At 43.6% G+C, this 13,901-nt stretch overlaps 1 protein-coding gene across 3 annotated transcripts in view; it reads left to right on the top strand.

Moving 5' to 3' along the window:
* KCNK2 (potassium two pore domain channel subfamily K member 2) overlaps positions 1–13,901 on the top strand; it is a gene marked incomplete at both ends in the record, with an annotated part of 184,018 nt that overhangs the window by 153,319 nt on the left and 16,798 nt on the right. The gene's annotated exons all lie outside the window — the stretch shown is intronic.

Below are 13,901 nucleotides of genomic sequence, written 5' to 3' on the forward strand. Positions count from 1 at the left end.
ACACCATTGACCTTTATAGTATGCTCAGGGTGGCAGGGACCTTTTTAGTGAAATAATTTAGAGGCTCTTTGTGGGGTCCAGAAAGAGGCAACTAAAGAATATATCTGGCTTGAGACCTGGGAGTTTTGCGAAACAGGAGCTTATCAGTATCTCCTATACAAGAAGTGACTTTAATGTCTTATTTTACAACAGCTCTGACTATATCCTAAAAGGCACTGGAGAGACAGAAGGATTTTAGAGGAGTGGGGTGAATGATTTTGATGTAAGGGAGGGAGGAGGGTCTAAAGAGGCAGATGAGAGACTCAGCTGGGAGGAACTGGTCTAGAGGACGTGGGATGAAGAGTCTCCACTGACAGTGAGGTCGAGATCAAAGTATTTATTCCAAAAAATAGGTAGTATCTGTGGCTAGAGAGGATAGACTTTGGTTACCTATTATGCTGAATCTGAAAAACAAAACAAAACAAAACAAAACAGAAGACTGTCCATGATTCTAACTTTATCGGGGGTTCTTTCCACAAAAAAAAAAAAAAAAAAAGTTCAGGAAATTAAGAAATACAGACAGATAAAAAGAATAGGATAATTTCATTTTGACATTTATTGATTAGTGGATAACTTATATATTGGAACAAGTAAGTGTAAAAAGATGAGTATGCATGCCTAGATATGGCTGGGAAGATAGTTTGGGGATCATAACAGTACCTGTAACCATGAAAGCCGTAAGTATAAAAAAATGTCTTCATTAATATTTACACAGCAAGTCAGCCACAGAGATGAAATGAACCCTGGGCAAAAGCTTCACTGAAGGAGTTGAGGCTGAAGATGGAGACTCAGCTAGCTATAGCAGTCCCATGAGAGCAATGTGGTATCTCAGTTAGGGTTTCCATTGCTGTGAAGAGACATCATGACCATGGCAACTCTTATAAAGAATAACGTTTAATTAGAACTGCTTTATAGTCCAATTTCAGAGCTCAACCCATTATTGTCATGGCGGGAGGCATGGTGGCATGTAGGCAGACATGGTGCAGGACAGGCAGTTGAGAGTTCTACATCTGGATGCACAGGCACTGGAAAGACCATCTTAATCTTCTGAAACCTTAAAGCTCCTGCTTTCCCACCCCCAGTGGACCCCCACTTTCTCCAACAAGACCACACCTACTCCAACAAGGACACACCTCCTATTGATGCCACTCCCTATGGGCTTATGGGGGCAATTTGTGTTCAAACCACCACAGTACACATATCCTAACATGGTCCTCTAGGCTCCTCACACAGGATAACTAACATGGGTGTTTCCTTTTTCTTTTCTTCTCATCTTTGCATATATCCTTCTTTCCACTTCTCCCTCCTTTACTGCCCCACATCTCATTTCCATCTTCAGGTTGTGTCTTTGATGCTGTGTTTTTTATGTTCTGATTTCTAAAATGTTGCAGGGGAAAGACAACATAGGTTAGCATAATTTTAAAATCCTTTTGACATTTTTTCTACTATTGAGTGAAAGTTGCTGAAGTTAGACTACAGACATGCTATCTCATGATCCTAAGACTAGTCAGATTTATACTTAGTGCACATATACATTAAAATATTTTTTGAACCTTATTGAAGTACTATGTAAATGAAGCTATGTCCATCAAGTATATTCTTAGTTTTATTAAAAGTCTCATTTTAAAGATAGGACAGAGCCAGGTGGTGCCATAAGGTACCACTAAAATGTAGGCTTTCATATCTAGGGTGGCAGGGATCCTCCCATCATGCCACAGGGCAAATATCTGAGTGTTAGGCTTTTACATACCTTGTACCAAAGATAGTTTCTTTCCATTATTGTCCCAGCCTCATCCAGTCTCTGAGACCTGTACTGAGTGAATAAGAAATTGAGGAGGAATGTCAAGGGGAAAGAACAGAGGGGCTGGGAAGATGCTAAGTAGATGTAAGCATGCTTGGTGAACAAGCGTGAGAACCAATTTGAATCCCTGGGCCCACATCAATGTAGAGAAGATATGGCGGCCCTCTGTAATGCCAGCACAGTGGAGGCAGAGAACAGGGATCCTCAGAGCGAGCAAGTTGGCTAGCTAGACCAGCACAAGCCAGCAGAGCCTCAGCCTCAAGAAACACAGTGGATAACGACAGAAGAAGAATCTAGTGGTACCTCTCGGGCCTCCAGGAGCACATGCATGCCTGTGCACCTGCAAATGTGTACCTACAGTCATGGGAACATGCAAAAGCACAAGCATGCACACACCACACACATACTCAACAGAAGTCAATTAGTCAAAAAATAGGAAGCAAATGCTACTACCATGGGACTATTGCCCTGAAGGCAATAGTAAGCGACAGGCAGCAATGCATGTCTAATGCCTAAGTGACTCATTTTTTAACTAGAAAATAAATTGTTGCCATTGCTTAGTAATTCATGTGACTTCTGAGGAGCATGTGGGACTTGAAGCCCGCAGAGCTTTGAGTGAGAAATGGGAGGGTCTATAACTCGGAGTCTCCATTTTCTTACAAAATGATGACGCTTCCTGAATGCCTTAAAAAGCTGTGAGCAGGTTGGGTTGTAGCCAGATGCTTCCTTAACGGTTTGCTCCATCCTCTCCTTGGTTCTGAAGACTGTTGGGATCAAATTTTTATAGAGCAGGGGAGATGGCTTGAGATTACTTACTGTTTCTGTAGAGGACCTAGATTTGGCTTCTACCACCCACAGCAGGCAGCTCATAGTAGTTTATAACACTCGTTCCAGGGGATCCAACATCATCTGGCCTCCACTAGAGGCCTACAAAGCACACTTGTGCATGCACACACACACACACACAGACACACACACACAGACACACATGCACTCATACACATGCCACACATGCACACGTGCACGCACACACAAATCTTGAAATTTTTCGTAAATTCCTCTGGCTGCCATCGATTTAGCACCATGTACTGTTCTGTGCACGGCTCCAGTCCCTTTCTTTGTGTTCTGTGCTTACACACCAACAGTTTATGTGGCTGAAATGATACACAATTACAAAATAGAAGATGAACAAGAAAACACTGGTCCTGTATATACTGGCAGAATTTCATCACCAAATGGAAGTCTGGAATATTCTAAGGGGGGAAAGTAGATAGCATTTCAAGTATATTAGATACTATGTGAATATAATGCTGGTTTTCACATTGTGTTCTTTAATTCTACCCAGCAAGGCATTTTTTACATTGTTTTCTTGAATTAAATCTACAGAGTTTTCTGGGTCATGGTGTCTCGATGGAGGCAGGATTCTTCCCTTTGTTAAAGCAAGTGACAGTGTCTTAATTTTCATCTTAAATAAAAGTACTCTGGATTATCCTTTTCTTGTCTATCTTTGACAAGATATCTCTTAGGTCAGACACTGTTGGGAAGTCTCTTTTCCCCTCCCTGCTTCTAGCATTTCAGACTGCTGCCTGCCAGTAGAAACCTGGAATGATTCTTCCTCTTGGTTCCTGTGTAGCACAACAGGATGTTACTAGCTTCTGCCTTCAGACAGTTTATAAGTGATCTCATTTGCTTTAGAGATTATGTTACAGAGATTTAGGGCACCGGGATGATATGATGGTGTCTACCCTGTTTAATTGTTCAGAAACCATCCTCTCTGATGCTTCACATTCAGGAGGGTGACCACTATTAACTTACCCTTTAAAATGATTTCTGAGCTCTTATCAAATCCCAAAGTAGTGTGCTGAAAACAAGCACATTTCACACACACACACACACACACACACACACACACACACACACACACACACACACACACACACAACTGCCTCTGTGTGTGTGTGTGTGTTTAAGATATCTGATATTTTCCTTAATTCCTCTCTACCTTATTTGGGGAACAGTGTCTCTTACTAATTCTAGAGCTCACTGATTTGGGCAGACCAACAAGTGCCATGAGCCCCTCTGTCTGTAGCTCTTCAGTATGGGACTTGGTCGGGCACCACCACTCCTGGCTTTTTCTGTGGGCACTGGGCTCAAACTCAAGATATCATGCTTGTGCGGCAAGCAGTTCACTCACTGATCCCTCATCCCAGATGCCTCGAGGATTCCTTCCAATCCTTGTGGTTATTTGAGGCCAAGAGAAGTCACTCAGCAGTTTAGCTCAAGTTATATGCTCATCTTTTCTTAGCCAAAATGTGATGGTTTGTCCAGTGTTCAGTGGGGTGGTTTTCTAACTGTAGAGAGAAAGTTTAACTTTTCCTAGGTCACATTTTATTTTATTTGATTCGAGCCCATTAATGATTGTGTATGCAGGCATGTGTGCACACCAGGAGCTTGCACACACAACCTCCTATCTCAGAGAAAAGAGACACCTGTCCTTTCTCCACTACAGGTGGCAGGCATCTGTACCATCGTCAGTGAAGTGCTTGTAAGTGCCTTCCTTTCCCAGAGACACTTGAGGGTCACATCTGCTTTCCTTGTGGCTAGTGAGTCATAGTAATAGAGCTGGCTGGCAACTAATGGGAGCGAATTGCATGAATTAATTGGTCCTGTGGCCTCCTGAGGTCTCACTTGTCCTTGGTACAGTCGCCCCGGGGGAGAAAGTCTGTGTCAACCAGGTCCCCATGTGACTGTTGGGAACAGAGTCTCTGCTGGGTGTCCAGAAAGAGCCAGAAATGAACGTTTGCTGCCTGAAGCTGCTGAGACTGGGGTGGGGGTTGGGCTGATTTGGTATGATCCCCACCCATCATGACTGCTCTAGAAGACTTGCAGTTGGTATTTCTTTAGCTCAAGATTAGAATAGCAACCATGATTTGGAATATTCAGAAATCATATTGCCACTCTCATACTTGTGTTTGACTTGATTTCCAGCCCTCTGGCTAGTTTAGGTACAGCTTATACTTATCTCCATAAGGTTCACTGATGAGAGTGACTGAGGCAGGAGGGTTGCCTTGAGTGAGTGTAGGCCAGTCAAAGCTACATAGTGAATTCCAGGACAGCCTGGGCTGCAGAGTAAGACATGTCAAGACAGGAAGGGAAAAAAAAGACAACCCAAACTGAAGCGCACAGATGGTTTTATTAAAATAGAAGCATCAAGGTAAGAATTAAAGTAGAGCCACTTGCTTGGGCCGTTGTTAAGTTGGGCAGCTGCACTGTGAGCTCAGAACAAGTTCCTGCTGCCTTGCATCTGTGGCTCTGGCTTCTCATTCTGGCCTCTCAATCAGGAGAAGTCACTGGGATCTTGAATCTGCTCTACTTGTAAATGTCATCTCTACATTGAAGACCTCACTTCTCACTTCTTTGGGAGTCTGTGGTCATCAGATGGATCTTGAGGGCTCGTGCTGTGCTTAGCATTTGACCAGGTCAGGAGAAGACCTGATAGAATATTGACATATCACAGCCTTTTCCCTTAAGGAGAACGTTATGGGGGGTGGGGGGGGGAGATCCATAAGATATGCTGATGAATACCCCAGAGCAGACCCTGCATTAGGAATAAAAGAAGGTGCTGGTGGTGACAAGTTCAGAGACACGGGGACAGGATGATTAAGGGCTGCTCTGCTGTGTTGAAAAGTATCCTCTCTCCCTCCTATGAAATACCAGATATGATTACATCAGCTTTAAACGTGAGGAACTTTCTCCATGAGCTTTTGTTTTGAATTTCTTCTTTTACGATCTCATCACGAATATGTTCTATATAACTCTCTCTTCTTCCCCCTAAAAATCCCCTAGTAGTTTCATGTCTCCTTTGCGTGTGCCTTGCTATATTTAATTGTATGGACTACCTGAGTATGCATGGGATTTTATTTTCTTGAACAAGGCAACTTGTCTCTTGCTACACCACTGAGGAATAGATGTCTCTTCTATTAGCAGCCATCAACTGCCTAAGGCTCCTCATGGGAGGATGGAGAAAGGAACTTATGGGTGGGTCCCTCCTTGCTCTTGATGGAATGTTAATAGGCCTGGTCTTACATACACCACGTGGACACTTACTGCTGCTGTGAGCTTACAGGTAGATGTTTGGAAGACATCATTTCACATCATCTCTCCCCATCCTGTACTCTTAGAGTCTTTTTCACCTACTCAGCTCTGATGTTCTCTGAGCCTCTGAGTGGGTAATCAGATGTTCCATTTAGGGTGAGTACCTAACATTAGTTCCAGAACTTTCACTGGTTAGGAATCTATGCATTAACGTCTGCTCATTTCATACCAAAAGCTTCTCTGACCAAGGCTGAGATTAGCACTAACCTGTGTTATAAACATAAATATCGGGAAGGCAGTTTCACCCGATGTCAATATAGTAAAATAGTAGCAGATGTGCTCTGGAGGCTGTGATCTCCCCAGCCATGATCCTTCGGCCAAATTTATAGTACCAAATACAAATTCCTCCTGAGTCCTCAAATCCAACCGGACAGTGATTGGTCACTGCCACAACAACCATGTCACTGTGCTCTGAGCACGGTTTGCCTGACAGGTTGCTATTGTAGTGTGCAGGTCTCTCACAGTTGCATAAGACAGCGAATCATTTTTATTCCTCAGTGGTCTGTGACCTAGCCAGCACGAAAAAAACATCAGCTAAGCACCAGCTTGACTCTATAATTATAATTGTCCTATACTTAAAGCATGTGACATCCTTAGCAATGGATCTTACCATGCGTTTCAGATGGGCAACCAGGAACAAAGGCAATAGCCTATATTGTTTTGGAGGGTTCTGGGAGCTCCCTGACTGTATTAGTTCCCTTTCTGTTGCTGTGCTAAAAATACCACAATCAGAAAGCAACGTAGGCAGGAAAGGATTTACTTCAGCTCACAGCTCCACAAGGATAGGGTCCATCATAGTGGGACAGCATGGAACCTGGAAGTTGACAGGGACCAGTGAGGTCCAAAGATCACCCACGCAAAGGAAGCAGAGAGAGAACAGGAAGTAGGGCCAGGCTATAAAACCTCAATGCCCAACCCCATAGGCATACCTCATCCAGCAAAGCTGTCTCTACCTTTCGAGTGTCTTAATGAGCTTCTGAAACAGCAGCACCATACACGGCAAGCCCACATGGGATGAAACAGCAACACTGGCCAACATTTCATAAGGAGGTGTCCTACACCTGGTACTGGAATTTTTGTTTGATAACCTATGGCTTTTGTAAGCAGCACTGTCTGGGTCAAACTCTTCAATTCGAACTCTTGCTTTAATTCTATTTTTTAATAGCTTACAAATTCGTAGGATTCCATATAGCTTTTTCATATTTTCTTAGTCTAGTCAACATTCTTCCTTCTAGAAAAACATTATCAACCAACCTCCAGAATTCCCATAGACTAAAACACCAACTATTGAGCACACATGGAGAGACCCATGGCTCTAGTTGCATATGTAGCAGAGGATATCATTGTCTGGCATCAATGGGAGGAGAGAGAGGCCTTTGGTCCAGTGAAGGAGTGTTTTACCAGTGTAAGAAAATACCAAGGCGCTGAAGTGGAGAGGGTGATTGGGAGAGGGATCACCTTCATGTAAGCAAGTGGAGAGAGAGGGGGAATGGAGTGGGGGAAAGGGGATAACATTTAAAATGTAAATACAGAAAATATCCAATAAAAAAAAATCTTCCTTCTCTTTCCATCTGCTCCATCCCCACTAACCCCCTCCCCATCTTCAGCATCCTGCCTCTTCACCTGGTACCCTACCACTCCACTCCCTACTCAAAGGTATCATCCCTCTGCTAAGTGGCCCCTATATAACTTCCTGGACTCTGTAGTACCTCCAGCTAAACAGAAATCTAAAAACTCTAGGCTAAGAGTCACATATGAAGCAAGAAGATGTAATGTTTATTTTTTGGGGACCTGGTTACATCACTCAGTACTTTCTAGGTCCACCCATTTTCCTGAAAATTCATAATTTCATTTATCTTTATCCCTAAATGAAACACCATTCTCTGCATGTTTCCCTATTTCATTATCCATTTGACAGTTGATAGATGTCTGGACCGACCCTGTTTCCTAGCATCTGTGAAGAGAACAGCAGAGACTATGGTCAGGTACATAATACTGTGGAAGTATTATGCCATCCATAGGGTATTGATTAAGAGTGGGTTGTATGGTGGTCTTGTTTTAGCTTTTAAAGAAACATTATTGGCTGCCATTGTTTTCTGGATTAAAGCCATCTGAACTAGAATGAGGTGGACCCTTAAGAGATCTTAGTGTCAGAGGTCCAGGATATAATTTCTCAGATAGAATAATTGTTTATAAATAGTATGCTGTGGTTATTTAGTGTTTTTCTGCAGTTCATTTGTCTCTGCGAAATGAGACAGGAGAGGATTTATTTCATTTGTCTGTATCCTTTGCCTCTGAGCTGTCTCAAGTATGTTCCAGTTGTCAGGACGGGTCAGCCATGAGCATCATTGTAGTCTTGTGTGACATAGAAGGGCTCAGGTATGGTCATACCACAAAACAGTGGCACGCCTGTGGGTAGTCTCCTGGAGATACTGGCACCCTGGTGAGGGGCTTACACTGCAGGAATGAGAATCTGTGAATTCCAACCCCCTCTTCTGCTCTTTCCCTGTTATGCAGATTACATGTGCATCTTTCAGATGCATCTGACAGAAAAGATACCGGCTTAGTGAAGGGGGGGGGAACTTCGGGTAACTCAAACAGCCCAGAGCTCTATTTAAAGCCCTGCAGAGTTAGACTCAGACACAGGCAAAGTGCCCATCAAATCCCCCGACTCTAAGCAGTGGTTTATTGAGAAACAGAATGAAGCTGGGTTTATTTTTATCAATCCAGGATGCATAGCAGTGGTGTCTGCATAGTCTTGAAGAGACAATGCCCACTAAGTCTTGAAGAAAGAGGTGGATATGATACTGCTGTCTCTTGCTTTTCATAACTTTCCAGAACGTTCCTTGCTCCCTAAGTACTCTCTGTAATACAGGCTTCTTAAAATAACCATAGTGAGATATAACAGAGACTTCTTGCCACACAGCTCTGTGCAACACTGGGTACAAAAACAGGTCAAGTTGTGTTGTCTGAGATGTATCGTGACAGTATGAGCCACAAATGTGGAAGTCAGTCTGTCTGCTAAGACTGGCAGTGTGGGCGGGGAGCTCCACCTCCCTTTCTGTCTCCACAGAATCCCTTCCTTTCCATAGTGTGTGTGGGTGGCTGCTGCGGACAGCTCTGGTCTCCAAGGGCACGCTATGGCCCTTGATTGGCAGCCTTGTAGATATCGGGAGACACAGCTTCAGAGCTCCCTGGCTTCTTTTGTTTCTGCTTATACTCAAGGTCACTGTTCTCCCTGAGTTCTCACAAGCAGCCAGGACATGGAATCGCTGTGCACCTGGCTCAGGTGCATACAATCCCACTCCTGCCCGGATGGTGAGATGCTGGCCCTTCTGCATGCGCACGCGCACACGCACACACACACACACACACAAACACACACACACACACATACACAAACACACACACACACACACACCATCTCCTCTTCTGTTATTCTCTGCCTTCTCTTCCTGTGTCTCCAGCATGGTAATGAGAATACAGCCCCGCTCTTGTCAGACAGACGGTCCCCGGCAGCAGGCAGTATTTCTGAGGACTAATTTCCCCGGTGCTATATTTGGCTGTGAGCGGCAGCTGGGAGCACTTGCACAGTGCACAGGAACACTCTGCCTTATTAGACCCTCTCTGCTGCCTTCCCTCATTAAAGCAGGGTGGGAGACACTGCTGGGTTAGAACGTGCATGTTCACTTTTACTGTTCACTTGTATTCCTGATGCTCTCAGAAGGCATTCCACTTGTTTATAAAGACAAAAGCGTGAGCTACCATCCCAATTCAAGACCATGACAGGACATCTCTGAGCCAGTGATAACCATAAGATAACCAAAATACACAAGATACATTTACATTACATATCAACACATATGACACATTACATGTAAAACCACTATATGTAATAATATAAAGTAAGTTATATATACATAGTATGCTTAATAATGCATAGGTTAATAACAAAGCATTATATTTAATACTGTGTGTATCATATAGTACATAGGTTACATATTACTCTACATAATAAACATGTGCTATATTAAATTTATATTCCCAATAGTACCAAAAAAAGATAAACAAGGTACAAACAAATCATCCATGTACAAAAAAATTTCTAAACACTGTCATCAAAACCGTTTACTGACAGGAAAGTTAATTTTTTGTCTATGTATTAATAGCATGTTACCTTATTTGCTTGTTTACAGTATTTAAGTTTTTTCCCACATGTATGTGCATGTTATGTGTGCCGTGCCTACAGAGGCCAAAAGAGGGTGCCAGACACTGTGGAAATAAATGGCTCTGAGCCTGCCTCCCTCCATGGGTGCTAGAAATCCATCCCAGGTCCACTGAAAGACCAGCCAGTGCTGGAACTTCTGAGCCGTCATCAGTCCCTGGAAAGTTCCCTTTTAAGAGAAATTTTGGAAGCAAATCCTCCTTTGAAAAAGAAGTTGGAAAAATACTTCTTCCTGGGTCTTATGAATATTTTCTTCGGCGTGCCACTGTGCACAGTTAGAACTATTTCTGAACCAGCAGGGCATCGGTTTGCAGATGAATGCATTAGAGTCTGCAAGCAGCTTCAAGAGAGCAGCAGAGCGAGAGGGTGGAGTCCCTACTTCCTGCACCCCTCACCCCACACCCCTCACCCATGCTCCTCACCCTGTGCCCCTCACCCCCTTCCCCTCACCCCCTTCCCCTCACCCCCTTCCCCTCACCCCCTTCCCCTTACTCTGCACTCCTCACTCTGCACTCCTTAACCTGCCTCTCTCACCCCACCTTTCCACCCCCCCACCCCCCACCTTCCCCCCCACTGGCACATTACTCACCCTATCCTGCATCTCACACTCTCTAGTGCCCTGAACTATTCTGGTAATGTGCTTGATCAGAGGCTAGTTTAGCTAGGCGGGCAAAAATTACTTTTCTTGTGACTTCCATGGAGGAAAACCCAACCAACATAAAACCTAAAACCAAACAAACAAGACCCATACCTACTTCACCTGGGATAGTTTCCAAGTATCAATTTCTATGTATTATAGTATCAGCTTAATAGCTTCACAGTATTTGCTGATGAATGGTGAATAAGCCCTCCACAAGACTTTTTTTGATGTAAACCAATCCCTGAAATTGTGTTCCAAACATTTTGTTCCAAACATTCTCAGATATATGTTACTTTTTGTTACTATAACAAGACCCTTGACAGAAACAACTTTAGGGGAAAAGAATTGTTCTTGCCCTTGGTCTGTGGGATGGAGTCCACCATGAAGGAAGGCAGGGCATCAGGACAAATTCCTCTTTGGCACTGGGAGACTACTTGCCCGTAACTTGGTGGATCAGGTGTCAGAGAGTGGGATGCAGGTTCTTGGGTACTCTCCTGGCTGTTTCTTCCCTCCTTTGTACTCATGGGATGGTACTGTGCACAACCAGAACCCGTTTTCTCCCCTCATTTTATCCTTTATGTGAACTTCCTCTCAAAGCAGTCAAAGCTGTGTCTCCTGGATGATTCCACATCCACTCAAGTTGACGGTGATTATTGTACAATCAGGATGAATAGTTAAAAGGCAAATTAATACCCCTGCATGATACCAATAATTCAGATTTTAATAACTCTGTTTCAGACAATGAGATCAATGATAGCGATTCAAAGGTAAGTTACATGTGGGATCAGCCCACAGCAACTAGAGTCCAATGAGGAACATGGTAGACAACACCAGGAGCTGAGACTCGGTGCTTTAGTCAAGAATCATACACCAAGGGGAAATTGTATAGAATGTTAGAAGGGTGAAGGAAAGGCTGCAAGCGGGACCACGTGACTAAGAAAGTAACAGGGTAGTCACAGTGTCAGGTAGCATGGTAAGAAGACATGATAGGGTCGTTGTGAGCGATTCAGTCCAGGATGTCAAGATCCAATTGAGTGCTGACCTACAGCAAGGTCTCAATGCAGGGGATGCTGAGGGATCCTGAGGAGGCTGTGCACTCCTCCAGTCATCCCCACTGAGGGGAACAGGATACAAATGAAGCAGTCATTATCACCCTGGTTTTATCACCACTCACACGAGATCCCGATGTCCTACTCTCAGCACCCAGTGATGTTCCAGCTCTTGGGAAACATCACCCAACATCCTCCCAATAGCTCATAACAAACAATGGTCCCTCATCTGTCCTACTTTATTCTTCCACACCCCCTTGGCTGCTACATCACAGATTTTCCTGATGCCATGGTCACAGCAGTTCGAAGTTCCTGTGTCACCCCATGTCCATACCATCACTTAGGTCCACAAGCCCCATGACCATTTTGTTCTATCCAATCCATCTGATCCATCGCTCCAACGTCCTGACAGCATTAGCCTGCTTTGCTCTGTAATTCCCATAAATTCACTTCTCTTTCCTTGTAAATTCCAGGTTTTTACTGTGAAATGCTACCTTTAAAAAAAAATTGATCATTTGCCCCTACACATTTATCACATATTAACCGCTGTGTATGGCTGTTTATTTTGATTCTTATTTTGAATCTGCTTTTCTTAGGAAAGCAGAGACTCCCATGGACATGCAGATTCCAATGAAGGAAAAGCGAGTGCCTTTGACTTCATCTCCTAACATCACCTAAGATTTTAGTGTCTTCTGCTAACTGTGCAAACGGGGCTGGAGCACACCTGTGTCCTTCATTGTCACGCTCCTGCTTTTAGAGTTGGTTCTGTTCAAATTTATTGAAAAGATTTCTTTGAGGGACATTTTAGTCTAAACTACCTTTTCTTCTAAGTTTTCTAAGGATGATTTTGCAAGTTCACCCTGTTTGTTGGGCCATTTATAACAGTCTCTTTCCAACAATGCATTTAAAAATATTCTCCGTTCATGTACACATATTAAAAATGAACAGCAGCCTCTGCTTCTCCTGACTTTTAAGAGAGTAACGGTGGTAGGATTTTTTTTTCTCCCTTTGCAAAAATATCTGCCACAAAGTATCTAACAAAATAGTCATCACAGAGTAGAGTGTAAAACTTAAAGAAAAAAAAAAATGCATACATGGTATTTAAGTATTCTGCCTCTGGAGAGCCATTGTGTTGGATCAAAAGGCAGCCATGGTCAAGTCTGCCCAATCAGCATGACAAGAATTCTGTGTAGAATTCCGTTCCCCGTTGCTGCTAGCTCATGGCTGACACCCATCACTGTGTGGTAGGGAATATGAAGGGAGAGTGTCCTGTCCACCTGGGATGTCTGTCCTTCCCACTACACTTCTCCCAGACCATGGGACCTCAGGGTCACTGGTGTCCACCTTCACTACTCTGTGCACTAAGTGTTAGCACAATGTGACACTAAATTATAGCACAGCCCCATGACATTTTGTTAATCATGAAGAATTTTTTAATCTGAAAATGACAGTGTTATTCTGTATTTTAGAAGTCTCTGTGTGACTCTGAGGTTGGGTTAAAAAATTCTCTTATGTGATTGGTAATAGCACACACTTTGGTTTCTGTTTGTTCTCTGGTTTATCTTGTAGGTTTATCTGGGCGATTCTCCGGGTCCTCACTCAGTGCTCTGGGTATACCAGGCTCCTTTACACCTCTGTTCTGTCCCTGCCTAGTGGCCTCCAGTGCCCTTGCCAACACCTGCCACTGAGCTGGCTGTGATCATTCAGATCACAGATCTGGTGCCACCTCTGCCAACATCAGAGATCTCTAGCAATCAGCCTAATCTATTCCTCCTTTTAGGAGCTCATGAAGGTCTTTGTCATAAATATGGATATATTGACACAGAGTCTTCTGTGGCCCTGGTGGGCTTACACTCACTCTTATAGCCCAGACTAAACTCAAAGTCATTATTCTTCTCCCTCCATTTCCCAAGTACCGAGACTTCAGGTATGTGCCACCTTGCCTGGCTTTACTTCTGTCTTGATTTTATTTCGCCACACTACGCATCATTT

Source organism: Micromys minutus (genome assembly GCF_963924665.1).
Source record: "Micromys minutus genome assembly, chromosome: 1".
NCBI lineage: Eukaryota > Metazoa > Chordata > Mammalia > Rodentia > Muridae > Micromys > Micromys minutus.